This window comes from Lepus europaeus, chromosome 6, assembly GCF_033115175.1.
Source record: "Lepus europaeus isolate LE1 chromosome 6, mLepTim1.pri, whole genome shotgun sequence".
NCBI classification, from domain to species: domain Eukaryota; kingdom Metazoa; phylum Chordata; class Mammalia; order Lagomorpha; family Leporidae; genus Lepus; species Lepus europaeus.
The window spans coordinates 94,606,627-94,612,327 of NC_084832.1; positions in this window are offsets into that span (position 1 = coordinate 94,606,627).

Consider the following 5,701-nt stretch of genomic DNA (forward strand, 5'->3'; position numbering starts at 1 on the left):
ACACTCACACATGCTTACACACACAGGTACAACATAAGCACACACAGGCGGCCTCCTGGGGCCCCGCCGGGAGGAGGGGAGGTGAGCCACAGGAGCGTCCTGGGGTGCAGCAGCCTCCAGCACCCAGCAGATCACAGCTCCTGCTTTACAGGGCACGGTCGGTGACCGTGAACCCAATCTCCAGTCTCTCCCTCCTCAACCCCGAGGACAGCGTGGCTTGGAAGTTGCAAGATTCTCGCCATCCAGGAGCCCACCAAGAGCTGCTGCCAGGGACGTGGGAGTGGGAGTGGGAGTGGGAGCGCTGCCAGGAATGGAGACCAAGTGAGGAACAGAAGATGCCCCCGGCCCCTAGGAAATCCCGGGGGGTTGGGGAGTTCCGTGCTGGGAACCGGGGATGGGGCCTGGACATACTCGCTGTGTGTGGCGGTGGGCAGCCAGGGGCCAGGCGCTGATCTAGGCACTGGAGAAAGCAAACATTCCGCCCTGGGGGAGACAATGACCGGAGAAGAGTCAGAGGGACAGTGGGGTGTGTGGGATGCCAGGGTGAGAAACACCAAGGAGGACAATCCAGCAGGGACGGCAAACAGGAGGAGCCAAGCTAGGATTGCATTTGAAAGATTTTACTTACTTGAGACACACAGACACGAAGAGTTCCCATTGCTGGCTCCCGACGGCCAGGACTGGGAGTCAAGAACTCCCAGCCAGGTCTCCCACGTAAGTGGCAGAAACCCAGTGACCTGAGCCATTACCCACCTGCTGCCCCTTGGGGTCTGCATTAGCAGGAGGCTGGAGTCAGGAGCTAGGAATTGAACCCAGGCCCCCAGGAGTGGGATGCAGGCGTCTTAACCACTCGGCTAAACACCTGCTCCTGGGGGGTGCGCGCTGACAGGGCCTTGGAAGGACTCTGAGGAGGAACCAACTGGACAGACCCCCGGCAGAGCTTAGGGCAGGCCCTCCCTGCTGTCTGGGGCAAAGGCATTGCAACACAGGACATCCGGGTCTGCCACGTGGGTGCATGGCCCCAAGCATTTGGGCCATCTTCTGCTGCTTTCCCAGGCACATTAGCAAGGAGCTGGATCGGAAGTGGAGCAGCCAGGACACAAACCAGGATCCATATGGGATGACCGTGTCACAGGTGGCGGCTTTACCTGCTATACCACAACACGGGCCCCATAAAATAAATCTTTAAACATAAAGTAAAATGAATCACCTTGCCCAAACTGTCCAGTGAGTTCAGGCTCTCTGGTCCTGCCTCTTTTGTTAATGGGGCAGGGCCTCTCTCCTGGTTTTAGTTATTTCTGGAAAAATGAGAGTCAGCCTCAGATGTTTCCAGAAGCCCCTGGAGCACTGCCAGTCTCTGTCTCCTGCTGCATCTGTCGCTTCTAGTGTGTATGCTGGTCCACCTGCTGTGACCACTTCCGCAGGGCCCCAGACTGGGCCCGGAGGCTTGACTGTTCCTCCAGATGATGGCAGCCCGTGGAACCCGAATTCACCAATGACGGGAAGGACTAGTCACAAAACGTGGACAACTCCAATTCCGTTTCTCAGCAGGTAAACCTTGCATCGTCTGCGTACGCCCCTCCGCTCAGGGTGAAGCCGCGGGCTCTCCCTGAGCTGAGCAGGAGCCGGTGGCGACCCCAGGTCAGTGCAGGTTGAAGCCGTGTTTTCCGCTGGCCCTCTCCTTGGATGATGCTGGTCCGGGGTGCGCCGCACACACAGGCACTCAGCGGCCCTTCTGGTTCAGAGCAGCAAGTTCTGAGCGCGCCATCAGCCTGCACAGGCATCTCTTGTAGACCCTGGCCTGGCTCCCCAAGGAAACACCCCACACACTGACCGTGCCGGCACCCCTCCAGCCTGCTGTGGCCTGGGGTGGGGGTGGCGGCTCAGCCCCTGCTGCTGCTCCCTGTACACCGCGCCTGTTCCAACACCTCTCTCTCTAGCTGGCATGGGCCCTGGTTATTTTTACCGACAGGGCCAGGGTTTTGTGAACTGCATTGCCAGGCCATGGGGGAACGATTCTAAATTTACACGTGTGTGATTTTGCAGGCCCAGGCTGTCGTGCGGCTGTGGGACTTAGTCCCACTGCAAACTTGGCTGCCCGGCCAGGAGCCCTTCTGACATTCCTGGCGTGGACTCCCCGGTGCAAGCTGCCCCCAGCCTTCAACCACCCGCCTGTGCACGGCCAAAGAAGTGCAAGACCAGGGAGAAGTACAGGCTGTTGGGACTTTCCTAGGTTCTCCCAGGAGCCCTTTCCACTCCCTCCTGAGCAGCTGGGGAAACCAGAGACCCCGCTGCCTCCATTTGCCTTCTCAGTTTTTCTTAGTCTTCTTAAAATAAAGATCCATTTATTTAAAATATATTTATTTGAAAGGCAGAGTTAAGGAGCCAGAGAGATCTTTAGCTGCTGGTTTGCTCCCTAAATCGCCCCAACCATGAGAGGTGGGTCAGGCCGAAGTCAGGAGCCCAGAGCTTCATCCGGGTCTCCCACATGGGTGCGGGGGCCCAAACAGCTGGGCCTTCTTCCGCTGCTTTCCCAGGTGCATTAGCAGGGAAGTGGAGCAGCTGGTACCCGAAACGGTGCCCATATGGGATGCCGGAGCCACAGGCAGCAGCTTAATCCATTGTGCTTCAGCGCTGGGGCTGGCTCAGTCTTGTCTCACTGCTCAGTCATGGCCTCTTGGCTGACCTCCAAAGAACTGAAATACTGCGCAAGGCAGCAATTTGGGGACCCAAGTTTTCAGTGACAGTCACCTCCAGAGGGCAGCCGGGGAGCCTCCAAGGAGACAGGCGCTCGAAGCTCTGTCTTGGCCTGAGCTGATGGGGCTTGACTGGCTGACCTGGGTACCCACCCCCGCCCACGTCCTTCCCCTTGCCTTGGGCGAGCCCGTGCCTCACCTGGGCCCATCTTGGCAGATGGCTCACCGTGTGTAAATGTGTATGGATTCTGCTGCATGCGTGTGCCAGAACTGGCAGCTGGTGGTGAGCGTGCCCGTGTGTGCACGCACTGCCCTGTGGCCACCACCACCGAGCCCTCTCTGTCACCTGCAGTGGCTTCTTCCCTCTTGCATGCATAGCACCTCCTGAGCTCAGGACCACCACCCTAGATGCTCTCACCCAAGGCAGATGGCAAAGTCGGGAGCTGAAAGGCCAGCCTGGCACAGGTGCTTAGGATCAGGGCGGGGGCGGGAAGCCAGGTCTTCTGCTCCCTGGAGCCCTGAGGCTGTCACCGCGGCTCCCAGGTGGCTGAGTGCTGGCCCCTCGGCCTGGCTCCTTCCTTCCTTGCCTTTGTCTTCTCCTCTGGGGAAGAGGGGCTGCACCTTTTGCTAGGCTCCCTTACAGTGCCCTGGGAGAACACTCCACCCATCCGCCCTTACAAGGAAGAGGGTACATTTGGCACTGATGGCAGTGCCAGGCCCTGTGCTGACGTGCAGAGTCCCCCATACTGCACGCATCCACTTCTTCCAGCCCCGGCAGGCCAGGGTTTAACAGAGCAGTCCTGGGAACTTTTCCACCGGCCTTGCAGTGCCTGGTGAGTTTGTGGCCCACTTCCGGCCAATGGGTCAGAAGCCTCGGTCGTTTTTGGAGGGGCCAAGGCACGGCCCTTTGTCCATGCACTCAGATGTAACTTTTGGAAGGGCCACAGCCATCCTGTAACAATGTGACAAGCAGGAGAAGCCAGCAGGCAAAGGCAGGAGGGGCAGACAGGAGCAGCACCTGGGGTTCAAGGGCATTGCTGGAGCAACGGAACCCGGCAAGCTACTACCACCACTGCCTGCTCCACACCTCCTGCTTAGCTCTCGCAAGTCCCCCACCTGGCAGCTGCTAATGGGTGACGCCTTCCCTGTGTTCTGGGTAAGCAGAGTTGGAGGCCGTGGGTGGCAGGAAGGGCAGGGCTGGGGCTCACGCCCAGGCCTGAGGACCCAGGAGTGCTCCTGTTGTCTGCAGTGAGTTTGCTAAGCAAATTACCCAACCGCAGAAGGTTCATGCTGTGTAAAAGCTGGCTGAGAGCTAACTAGAGCTGGGCGCGTCTTCCACTGCTGGTCCTCTCTCTGGCCATGGTCACGGGGACTCCCTAGAGCTGAGCAGGTGCACTCTCCCCTGGGAGTGGCCGTGTGCAGTGAGGCAGGGCCCCCCAGCTGAAGGTTCCAGCACGTCCAAGCCTTCCCTCCGACAGGCGAGGTAACCATTGAGCCTGCCCGAGGGAGGCCCAGCCGGCAAGTGGCCTGGTGTCAGGGCCCGGCACGGCCCGTGCTCGCACTGGGACTTGGAGCAGAGCGCTCCCCTCTCTGGGCGCCTCTCTGAGGGGCGCTGTGGTTCCCCAGCACCCTCTCCACCGTGGGGAAGCTCTGCGGGCCCCGGGGTCGGCACTAGAACCCCGGGCCCGAGCACGGAGCACTTGCGTTTCCTCCGCGTGTGGCCCCACGGTAACACTGTGTCGTGCACACGGCGGTGGGTTACTGGGGGGACCATGTCATACCGCCACGCTGCCTGAAGTCACTGCCGGCACTCGGGGGCCCAGGCTTGTGTGGCCTGGTGCCGCGGGCACCCCTTCTGTTCGCTCTGCAAGGCACCTTTGACAGCTGCAGCATCCGCGAGGCCTCCCTGCCACCAGTGCTGAGAGACAGGGGGACGCAAGGGCCGTGGGAAGCACCAGCTCCACTGCCCCCTGGTCCTCCCCAGCCCCTGATCCCCGCATGGCCTCCTTCCGCTTCTCACAGCCTCCGACTGCAGCTCCCCGGCCCTTCCCACGGGCATGCATGCTCTCAAGGTATTTACAGGCTCGCAGGGGCTGTTCCCAGCGGACAGCGACCTGCCTCTGCTCCTGGCTCACGTGTGGCCCCGGGCTCCTCAGCAGAAGGGACAGGACACAGGCGGGTGACCGCACCAGGGAATGTAGGCGCTGCTTGGTGACTGCGCATCACCTTGTGATTGGTGGGTAGGGAGCCGTGCGCGCGCGTGTGTGTGTGTGTGTGTGAGAGAGAGCGTGTGTGCATGTGTGTATGAGTGTGTGTGAGCCAGACCATGGTATTGTGTGTGTGTGCCTGTGTGAGCCCAGCCATAGTGTTGTGTGTGCGTACGCATGTGTGTGTGTGAGCTAGACCATGGTATTGTGCCTGTGCGTGTGTAAGCTAGACCAGGGTATTGTGTGTGTGTGTGAGTGAGACAGACCATGGTATTGTGAGTGTGTGCCTGTGTGAGCCCAACCATAGTTTTGTGTGTGCGTATGTATGTGTGTGTGTGAGCTAGACCATGGTATTGTGCCTGTGCGTGTGTAAGCTAGACCAGGGTATTGTGTGTGTGAGTGTGTGTGTGTGTGTGTGTGAGACAGTCCGCAGTATTGTACTTAATGGCCTTACTTACCTCTAACCTCATGGAGGGTGCACTTTGAGCCCTGATTGACGGTGCTGGGAGCTGGGAAGTCTACGTGCCCTTTCTCAGCTCTAGAATTCAGCCAGAACAAACGTTGTGTGTGGATGGGTGTGGGTGTCCGAAAGTAGAGCGCAGGCCCTGGGAGCCAGGGCAGGGACCAGACTCCTGGTGCTACCCAGGGAGCTGTACAAGGCCTTCTCCCTTTTTGTTCCCCCGACTCCAAAAAAAAACGGTGCTCTCTCTCTCTCTCTCTGTCTCTCTCTCACACACACACGCACACACACACGTTGCCGTCTTCAGGGTGTCGGGGTGCGTGGTTCGTTAGCAGCAA